Source organism: Silene latifolia, chromosome Y (assembly GCF_048544455.1).
Source record: "Silene latifolia isolate original U9 population chromosome Y, ASM4854445v1, whole genome shotgun sequence".
NCBI lineage: Eukaryota > Viridiplantae > Streptophyta > Magnoliopsida > Caryophyllales > Caryophyllaceae > Silene > Silene latifolia.
In genome coordinates, this window is record NC_133538.1 from 1,068,147 (window position 1) to 1,080,438 (window position 12,292).

The window sequence follows — 12,292 nt, forward strand, 5'->3', positions numbered from 1 at the left end:
CTTTCCTTTTCTTTGTGTAAAACCGGGTGGAAGAGGGAGAGGAGGGAGCCAATGCATGCTTTTGTTTGTCTTCACAATGAGCATTAGGGTTGCATGGCTAGATTTGTAGGTAATCATTGTGTTTACCACTCATATAATAAACACAATATTATCCTAATTCCACCCTTAATTTCGGTTTACACATGTAAAATGGAATCCATTTTATTTTTGTCAATTTGTCAATATATCACATGTCACATGTCACATAAAATTGTTATGTATTTTTAACATGTTAAAAATCAACGTATTAATAAAAATACATCATACACAAAAATCGATTTAGTAATTCATAATTACTTGTACCAAAATATTTTACCAATTATAAATCACAACAATTTGTATTTATAATAATTCATTCAAATTTAATTATTTCTTTAAACAATAATTTCATCTGAGTAATGATACAATTCAATTACTCAGACCGTATCTCATTTTAATTAATTTCAATGAGATACGTAAATATTACTTCCAAAATTGTCCGTCAATTTTAATTAAATTAATTGACTCGTAACGTTATACGATCAATTAATTGATCAATTAAGAGTGTTGCCCTATACGTATGACCTAGGGGATCAACTGATCACCACCGTCGCACGACAGTAATGTCAAACTCTAGTCAGCCAATCATTACCGATATGTGTGGACCAGTTGACAGTAAAAAAAATATTACTTCCAAATTGTATTCTTTATAATGAGACTTAAACATGTGATCATCATGATCAACAGTCGTGATCGCATTATTGTCGGAGGACACATATTCCAACAATCTCCCACTTGTCCTCGACAAGTGTGCGTCACCAATTCTCTTGTCCTATTACTATCTCCCACTCAATGCAAGGTGTCTTTCAGGTCGTACTTGCAAGTGATCATATCGAGAGTGGTTTCCTCGATCTGGAGAATAACTGATTGACCGGATTTATCCACCATGGATACTTTCCGAGCGTGGCCACGCATTTCCAGTTCATTACTCCTCGAGTGGTCCTGATATATTGTTATAACTCTGACAAGGGGTGTACAATTCCTATCGCACTCATTCCCTTCGACTAGCCACAGCCATCATAACCCAAAATATGCCCATTTGACCCCATTTACGAAGGTCGTAGTAACACAAATCAAAGTTAATCTAAAACTGTGCCATCTTAGGCGAATAGTCTTTAGTCAAAAGAATCGACTCATTTGAATACTATAGCAGCTCTCGCCACGACCAGGCTATATAAATTTGCCAGAACTCTATAAGCGGTCATTAGTCCCGACAAAAAAGGTTCATAACAGTCTGCCTATGTGATCGACTAGTCATCTCACATGACCCTATGGCACTTGAACTTGCCATCAATCGCATCACACTCTAGTCACTTCGAGACGTCACCTCATACAAGTGACTATGGGCAAATACAATGTTAATCCATGTTCACTCAAACGGGGTTTAATTTGTCTCTACAACCCGTTGGATGTAACAAAGTATAAAGAGAGTTAATAATAACTCAAACGACAAATGTCGACATCACACTCGGGTAGTCAACGAGAGGCATCGGTCAGCTACGTCTATAAACGTACCATATTACAACCTTGTGATGCATATCGTAAGTGTGTAAACACTTGTTGATTGCAATAGAAGTTTAACATGTCATGTGTCCATGTGTTCAAACTTCTTAATCGTATTATCCTTTATATTCATGTTATCACTCATAGCATGAACCTTACCAAGTACACATCAAGGTTCCCGACCTTGGTTTCGGTTCTTTATCTTGAAAGAACTTCCTTATCGATTATCACATAACAAACGAATTTGTGGTGAATAATATAACTTGTACTGATCAAGTACTCCATCCACACACAATGCACTAGGTACATGTTTTGTAGAGTCTTGCAAAAATTTGTCAAGATGATTGACCTTAGCACTTCTCACAAGTCCTAGCATATTAAGAAAGATTAGGTTTGAGTAACTTCTTATTCAACTAAGTATCTTTCCAAACTTCTTATTTCTCCTTTTGACTTGAAAAGTTTAGGATTTTCATAAATCTTTACGTGTGTTTGGATTTTCTATAATATGTGCAACCTCTTTAACACATAATAGAGTATTCTGTCAAACACTGAAATCGCTCATCAGATTCTCCTCGAGAATTTATGACGTTTCTTGTATGGCTTGCCAATGAATCATCATGCTCTCATGCAAATGATTCACTATTGGACATGTGCATGATTATTCTAATGGCGGAAACATTAGTTGCTAATAATCATGAGATCAACCGTTCATATGTTCAATGAACGACCATGACTGCTAATGACAATTCCATTTTCATCTACATGAATAACCTATGTGTATGTTGATACGATGTGTATCTCTTAATACTAATCCAATATTTCTTGACGTAATTGGATTCATCATAGTCCAAATTTATCCAGAATTGAAAACTCAAATACTTCTTTGTGAAAGAAGATATTAGCTCGTCATTCCTAATGAGTAATGAGTTGTAAACATTCAAAGGATGATAGCTCCCACTAAATTCCATGTCTTCACATGATAATTTCTAAACTCCCACTTAATTCCATATGTTTCGAAATTGATTACTCAATTGAAAACATTTCAAAATTGGAATGTATGTTGCTTTGCAAAGTTATTAAGATAAAACCATATATGTTCCCATCATATCCTTTCAAAATTCCTATTTTGAAGAGGTCTCATCTTTAACCTTATGGAAAGAGATTTTAAATCTCTAACACATTCATGTCATAATGATGTGTGGCAATGTCATTTATTAAATATAAGTAATATCTAATACACATCCTTCAAAATATCCCTTTTAGAAGGAGGTTTAACCAATTCATTTTCATAATGTGGTTAAGTAATGACATTTGCGAGGTTAAAAACTTAGCTATAGAGGATATCGGTATATCAATCCTTGCAATTCGTTCATAATTAGTATGTTACTTTGATTCATTTAGGCTCTTAAGTTAATCTCAAGGTTGAAACTATTGGTCAAAATTTTTCATAAACTAGTCAAAACTCTTGTTAAGACTTTACATTAGTCATTTTTCTTCCAAAAATTTCTTTTGGTCTCCTCGTGTAGTAATCTTGAGAACATACTTTTATGATTACATTACTTGGTCTCTTAAGTCATATAGAACTTACTTGAGACCATAGATCTCATCAATTTGGGTACACTATGTGAATAGATATACCTTCATTCAAATCATTCTCTCTTGCGTAGATCTCATTTACACAAGTACACAAATTTATCGTGTGTTGTGTCCTCATTTTTCTCCCACTCTATCTTTAGAATAAATACACTATAGATTCAAAGATTGCATATGAGACACAAATAATGATGTTGAAGTATAAGGAGAAATATCTCATAGATCGACTAATAGTTTTAGATTTCGCAAGTGTACTTGGTGATTGACATTCCTTTAAGAGAGTTCATAGACTCAAAATCACTTTGTAAATGATCATACACAAGCCTTAAGCATGTGGACATATAATGAATCTCGTCATTATATTTGTCTATTAGATCACTTTAAGTTATATGTTTCTAAGAACAAGAATTTAAACATGAATTTTAGAACAAAAGGATAAAATGATAAAACGGGTGACTTGGGTTGCAAACCAAGTCACCATTATCCAAAATACAACCAATTATCCAAAATACCTTTCCTTGTCGAACATGGAAACTTAAGGTTCTAAAAATCCAAAACATAATTTAAAATAAGACAATAAAAAGCGAAGCTCCATGAAAGTTATTCCTAGCTCCTTGATGGTTTCTTAAGCTTGCTTTTCTTTTCCTTTGTCTTTGCTTGGTGGAGGCCCTATTTACAATAAAAAGGGAGATACATTATCACTACTTTGTATCACAATACCATAGTTGAATTAGAAACATAAAAGAAAGGATAGTCATTTACCTACTGGAGTAATCTTTCCAGCCTTAATATCACCAAGGTATTTGGAACAATTTCTTTTCCAATGTCCCATACCATTACAATAATGGCATTTATCAAGAGGACCCTTCTTGATTTTCGATGTGCTTGCATCATTAGCTTTAGCTTTGGTGAAAGTGGGAGCTTGCTTCTTACCCTTCCTCCCATTCTTCTTGAACTTCCCCTTACTCTTAGTGCTTATGTTAAGCACATCCTTTGGAGGGTTCACATTTAACCCCATGTCCCTCTCGGCTTGCACAAGTAACTTGTGCAATTCTTCAAGAGACACATCCTTGTCTTGCATGTTAAAATTCACCCGGAATTGAACATACGCTTTGACTTTGGACAAGGAGTGTAGAATCCTATCTACAATGAGTTCTTTGGGGATTTCAACCTTTTGAATTTTCAAGGTCTCGACAAGCTCCATAAGTTTGAGCACATGAGGGCTAACCTTTTGGCCCTCTTTGAAGTCGAGATCAAAGAATGCCGCGACCGCCTCATATTGGACGATCTGCGGAGTTTGTGAAAAGATTGTTACAAGCTTGGAGTAAATCTCATTAGCGTTGCCCATTTTAAAGGCTCTCCTTTGGAGATCCGCCTCCATCGCAAATATCAAGACATTTTTCATTGCGGCGGACTCCTTTTGGTAAGCCTCATATGCTTCCCTAGTGGCGGCGGTCGACCTAGTGGTAGGTTCGGGAGGAGAGGCCTCGGTTAGGTAACGAAGCTTGTCGTCACCTTGGGCGGCTAATTTGAGTTGGGCATCCCAATCGGAGAAATTTGACCCATTCTTTTCAAGTTTACATCGATCCATGAAGGATCGTAGCCATGATGAATTAGCGAGAGGCATGGCGTTAGGGGTAGGTGTTGCCATTTGTTAGGTGAAAAAGAAGTGGTCTACAAAACAAAATAGAAGGACTAAAACAAATGTCGTTTTAATAATAATACTCGTAAAAATTTATAATTTAAACAAGTTTTATGCATTTTTCTAGTGACCTCTACCCAACTAGATAAATGATTGCAAGACCCAAATTCATATCGACTTAGGCACGGTATGGCCGATGAAACCCTTATCAATATAACTCGGTGGATTAAGGTTTTAATCGATTCTACTTTTAGAACTCTTGGTCGATAAAATTACTTTAATAATTATCTATATCCCGGAACACATGCAACTATGGTCACGAATACTTCCGTTGAGCTCAATCCAAATTTCGAATAAATGTGTCCATGATCCAAATCCACATCAACTTGGGCACGGTATGGCCGATGAAACCCTCATTAACATGAACTCGGTGGATAAACATTCATCACCCACTTCCCCTACGTAACAAGGTTTGTACCCCGGTAGGGCCGAGTGCACTCCCTCGCGAAATAGGTTTTCATGGTTTCTACTATTTGGTAAGGCTATGCCTCAATTAATTGTTTTAGTGAGAGGTCATGTCAATTTATTATCTATCACGTTTTAAGTGAACTAAAGCGGTGAACTACGATAATTCTAATTGACACGGTCGATAAACTCGATGAAAGAAGATGCATGTTTTAGTTATGGCGATTTAGTGATGCATGCGACATATAAATAAAATGCAAACATAAAATAAATCCTAGTATGGCCTTCCTAGAAAAGAAAAACTATTTAACTATTACATATTCGGAAACCAACTCCATTGGTCCCTTGAACTTCGGTTGTGGCACGCATCTCGAGGTAACACTGTCTTTATGTATCGCCATCTTGAAGAAATCCGTCTTGGGGAACTCCGAGATAAAATAAATTACATAGCAAATTACATAATTTCCTATTATACATTTGTAACCAAAATAAAATAAATCTATTAAATTACAAAACGGTGATACGAGATCACAATAAATTACAACCGAATCGATATTCCCATACATTTCGGGAAATACCAATTAAAAACTAAGGCCATACTAAGTAAAAATTACATAATTCAAAAATAACATAAAATAAAATTATGACAATCATAAAGAAAATGCAGCATTATAATATGTATAAACATGCCCAATTTTATGCTAAATCGCCTTTAAGTAGCCAATATCGTATATTACTCGGTTTTTACGGATTTGCGTGATTTCAACATTTTATAATCACAAAAATTACATAAATTCATATTTATGCATAAGTTAATTACCCTAACCTCTTAGGACTCAAAAATTAGTCTTCACTAATTATTTGACCATAATTAACTCATATTTCTATAATTAGTTCATTAATGGACTTAAAATTATAAAAATAAGCTATAAACTTCAAATAAATCACAAAATTTCAAATAAATTCAAAATTTGAAATTTAAACTCATGAACATTCTAGAAAAATACCATGACACTCATAATGTTCAAAAACTTAGGTTAAAAATTACGAAATTTATCCGGAAAAACAATGTTGCGGTTTATCGGTTTTAACTAAAATAATCATAAAAACATGTGAAAAATTATATACATCAACTTTTCAATTTTAGATCTGAAAAAGATAATAAAATGCAACATATAATGTTTTTCCTTAGTCATAGAGTATGTTTTATTAATATTTCACTAATAAAGTCACTATTCATGCTATTTTTCTTCAAAAATCCATAAATCATGCAAAAGGACTTCACTATAGCCTATTATTTTACACACATCTTGTAAAATTGCATGTGACGACATACTAAATTTCTATGACCAGATTCGAAATTTATCTCATATTAACCTATTTTTCACTTAAATCCGATTTTAATAATGAAAAATCCATTTTTCGAGCATAAAATGTCCAAAAATTATGAAAATTTACAGGTCATCTCAAAATAATATATGTGACAACATATCCAAAAATCACTGGAAAATTCGAAGTTTAGCTAATTTTAGTCCGAAAATGACATTTTTACTCATAAAATCATATTTTAATGCCATTATTGTATAATATGAACAATAAAAATCCGTAAATTAACCAAAATATCCTAAAAATATTTTAGGACCAGAAATTTTAACATGCATAAATTAATTTCGTGATATATCATAATAACACAAATTATACAAGTTTTATATGTTAATCTTTATAACTCGGAAAAACTTTTAACCGATTTGCATGCAAACAACCATGGCTCTGATACCAATTGAAGGAAAAGTGGATCTATATACCTAACATATTCATATATGTTCTATTTTAATTTGTCATAAAATTAATAAATGATCTTATGCATGCAAACTTATAAACAAAATAAGGAAGAAACATTTATCTTACATTGTGATTTTCGGTTTTTAGGGCACAAGAGAGATCACCTTTCTCTCTCGTTCTTGTGCTTTCCTTTTGGATGAACAAAGATCCAAGTGTAGGATCTCTCCCAAAGCTTAATACCCAAAGCACACTCTTAATTAAAATTAATATTATGAATACTAGTACAATATTAATTTATCATAAAATTGACCCCAAAATATTATAAAACTCTTTAATATTTCGATTTATGGGAGGAGGAAGAAGGAAGCTTTTTATCTCTCTAAAATTCTTATTTTAGATGAATGAATGAATGAATGCCAATACCATAAATGTTATGTATTGAATATGATAAAATAAGGCAAAAACCCTTTCCTTTTCTTTGTGTAAAACCGGGTGGAAGAGGGAGAGGAGGGAGCCAATGCATGCTTTTGTTTGTCTTCACAATGAGCATTAAGGTTGCATGGCTAGATTTATAGGTAATCATTGTGTTTACCACTCATATAATAAACACAATATTATCCTAATTCCACCCTTAATTTCGGTTTACACATGTAAAATGGAATCCATTTTATTTTTGTCAATTTGTCAATATGTCACATGTCACATGTCACGTAAAATTGTTATGTATTTTTAACATATTAAAAATCAACGTATTAATAAAAATACGTCATACACAAAAATCGATTTAGTAATTCATAATTACTTGTACCAAAATATTTTACCAATTATAAATCACAACAATTTGTATTTATAATAATTCATTCAAATTTAATTGTTTCTTTAAACAATAATTTCATCTGAGTAATGATACAATTCAATTACTCAGACCGTATCTCATTTTAATTAATTTCAATGAGATACGTAAATATTACTTCCAAAATTGTCCGTCAATTTAAATTAAATTAATTGACTCGTAACGTTATACGATCAATTAATTGATCAATTAAGAGTGTTGCCCTATAGGTATGACCTAGGGGATCAACTGATCACCACCGTCGCACGACAGTAATGTCAAACTCTAGTCAGCCAATCATTACCGATATGTGTGGACCAGTTGACAGTAAAAAAAATATTACTTCCCAATTGTATTCTTTATAATGAGACTTAAACATGTGATCATCATGATCAACAGTCGTGATCGCATTATTGTCGGAGGACACATATTCCAACAATACAAGTGATTATGGGCGATGACTATGTCATTTTAGTTTAATTTAATGGGGTTCAATCTTGTGTTTACAAACCATTTGAATATGACGTAATGAAAAATTAAAAGACAAATGTGACTATTCATATGAACAAATAAAACAACTCTTTTATTTCATATCAAAATCTGACATAAAAGTGGCATGCGTTTAAGTCCCATGGACACAACATGTCCATCATGTTTAGCCTGCGATAAAGGCTTGGTGAGCGGATCAACAATGTTATCATCCATCCCAACCTTAAAAATCGCAGTTTCCTTCCTTTCAATGAAATTTCTAATTACATGGAATTTTCTAAGTACCTGTCTAGATCTATTACTAGACTTGGGCTCTTTAGCTTGGAATATTGTCCCATTGTTGTCACAATAGAGAGTAATAGGATCATTGGCGGTAGGTAATAATTTTAGCCCTTTCAAGAATTACTTGATCCACATAGCTTCCTTGGCGCCTTCGATCTTTGCTATGTACTCAAATTCTCCGTTATAGAATCCATGATCCACGACTTTCTTGAAGCTTCTCCAGCTTACGGTACCACCATTGAGCATGAAAACAAATCCAGCTTGTGATTTCATGTCATCTCTATCTGTTTGAAAACTGGAGTCCGTGTAACCCTTAACACAGAGCTAGGAGTCATCTCCAAACATTAAGACAGAATCCTTAGTCCTTCGCAAGTACTTAAGGATGTTCTTGACGGCAATCCAGTGACTCTCACCTGGATTTCTTTGATATCTACTCGTCATGCTCAAAGCATACGAGACATCTGGACGAGTGCATATCATGGCATACATGATTGATCCAATGGCGGAAGCATAAGGGATCAACTTCATGCGTTCAACATCTTTGGGTTTGGTGGATGATTGAGACTTGCTCAATATGGTCCCACTAACCATAGGAACCAAGCCTCTTTTGGATTGGTCCATGCTGAAGCGTCGAAGAATCTTATCAACATAAGATTCTTGACTTAATGCCAATATCCTTTTGGGTCTATATCTATAGATCCGGATACCAAATATGCGTTGTGCTTCTCCTAAATCCTTCATTTGGAAATGATTTCCTAGCCACTCCTTGACGGAAGACAACATAGGAATGTCATTTCCAATAAGTAGTATGTCATCCACATACAATATTAGGAACACAACATTGGTCCCACTGAACTTCATGTATAAACATGGTTCCTCAATACTTCGAGTAAAACCATTTTCTTTTATGACATGATTAAATCGATGGTTCCAACTTCTTGATGCTTGCTTAAGAGTTTAAATGGATCTCTTAAGCTTGCATACTTTGTTAGGATTTTTAGGATTCACAAACCCTTTGGGTTGTATCATGTACACCTCCTCTTCTAAATGCCCATTCAGAAAAGCGGTCTTGACATCCATTTGCCATATTTCATAGTCATGAAATGCGGTGATCGCTAACAGTATCCGAATTGATCTTAGCATAGCCACGGGGGCAAAGGTTTCGTCATAGTGAAGACCATGAACTTGAGTAAAACCTTTTGCCACTAGCCTAGCCTTGTAGACATCATCATGTCCTTCTATGTCATTCTTTACTTTGAAGATCCATTTGCACTGAAGTGGTCTTGCCCCTTCAGGAAAATCCACCAAGTTCCATACTTGATTTTCATGCATAGAACTCATTTCGGATTTCTTGGCTTCAAGCTATAAAGCTGAATTAGGACTAGATATTGCAGCTTTGTAGGTGGCGGGTTCGTCACATTCTAAAAGTAACACATCGAGGGTCCCATCCTCTTCGATAAGTCCAACATATCTATCAAGATGGTGAGAAACTCGACCCGACCTCCTCGGTTGAGGAATAACAACAGAATTAGACGACGAAGGAACGTCTACTTGTGTCTCTACTTCGGTTTGTGGCTCTTGAAGTTCCTCAAGTTCAAAATTTCTCCCACTCTGCCTCTTAGAAATAAACTCACTTTCTAAGAAGACAGCCTCACTAGACTCAAACACTTTGTTTTCATGAGGTTTGTAGAAGTAATATCCTCTGGAGGTAATGGGGTAACCTACAAAGATGCATTTTTCTGATCATGAGGCAAGCCTGTTTTCGGTCTTTGCCTTGGCGTAAGCATTACATCCCCAAATCTTCATATAGGATATATTAGGAACCCTTTCTTTCAACATCTCATATGAAGTCTTTTCGGTTACCTTTGTTAGACTATTATTCAATGATTTGAATGCGGTTTTGATTGCAAATCCGCAAAACGAGTCGGTTAACTCGGTTTGACTCATCATGGATCGAACCATATCTAGTAGGGTTCGATTTCTCCTTTCGGCAACACCATTAAGTTGTGGTGTACCGGGTGGAGTGAGTTGTGACACGTTACCACAACCTTTCAAGTGTGAATCAAATTCATTACTAAGATACTCTCCACCACGATCGGATCGTAGTGCCTTTATCCTTTTAATCAATTGGTTTTCTACTTCATTTTGAAATTCTTTAAATTTCTCAAAAGCTTAACTCTTATACTTCACTAAGTAGATATACCCATATCAACTTAAATCATCGGTGAAGGTTATGAAGTAATCATAATTTCACCTAGCGGTGATAGTTATTGGTCCATATACATCGCTATATATAAGTCCCAATAGTTCACTAGCTCGAGTCCCTTTACCACAAAAAGGATTACGAGTCATTTTTCCTAGGAGGTAAGATTCGCATATACCATATGATTGAAAATCAAATGGTTTAATAACATTAGTGAAAACTAATCTTTTGATGCGATTCTCGTTGATATGACCCAATCGACAATGCCAAATGTATGATTCATTTGGATCACTTGATTTGAGTTTCTTTGATTTTATATTATAGATGTCTTTACTGGGATTAGAAGTTTCTAGAACATAAATGCCATTAATAGAAGAGCCTCAGCCTATGACCTAGTCATTTCTAGAAATAATACTATAATTGTTTTAATGGTAAAATTAAAACTCTCTATATCTAACATAGCAATTGAAATAATGTTCTTAGAAAGAGAAGGTACATAAAAACAATTATGGAACTCAAATCCATTTGCTAAAACAAGCACATAAGTTCCCTTGGACGTAGCCGCTACCCAAGCTCCATTCCCAAGACGGAGATCAACATCACCCTTACTCAGCTTTTCCACGTTTCTTAGCCCCTGTATATGATTACAAATGTGAGAACCGCAACCGGTATCTAATACCCACGTTGTGGTGGAAGAAAAATTTACATCAATACCATAAATTTCAGAAAGAATTTTACCGAGTGAAATAACAAGTCCATCCCTAATATTTCCCAAATATATGGGGCAATTCCTCATCCAATGTCCCATGCCATGACAATAATGACATTCATCATCAACTTTGGCTCCTTTAGTAGTCCCACTAGCCATCTTGTTTCCATTGTTGAATCTTCTACCTTTATTTCCCTTCCTTTTGAACCACTTTCCTTTAGTTGCAAGAGCTTGCTTGCCAGAACTCCCACTAGTTTCGGCATCCCTTTCTTCCAAAGATAAGGATCTCATAGATTTAGCGAGATGGTCTTCCCGAGACACATTCACAAAATATCTAGTCATAGTAGGAGGCATGGTGGAAGTAATGAAATTATGGTTTCCATCGGAACCGATCCCAAAATGAAGCTCTCTAGTAGTATCAAGATTGTGGTTGGAGCAAATATCGGCAAATAAGTTATGACAAGACTCAATGGTAATAGGTGTTGTTGCATTAGTAGGATCCATTGCGATATATAAACTACAAACATGGAGGTAAAGGAAATATTAACATTTGTCTTTTGATCAAACTTGCAAACATTTTTAAACAAGTTTTAAACATTTATATAGTGACCTCCACCCAACTATTATAAATGAACCTGAGATCCAAATTCATATCAATTCGGCCACGGTGAGCCGATTCAACCCTTATCAATATAACTCGGTGTATTAACTCTT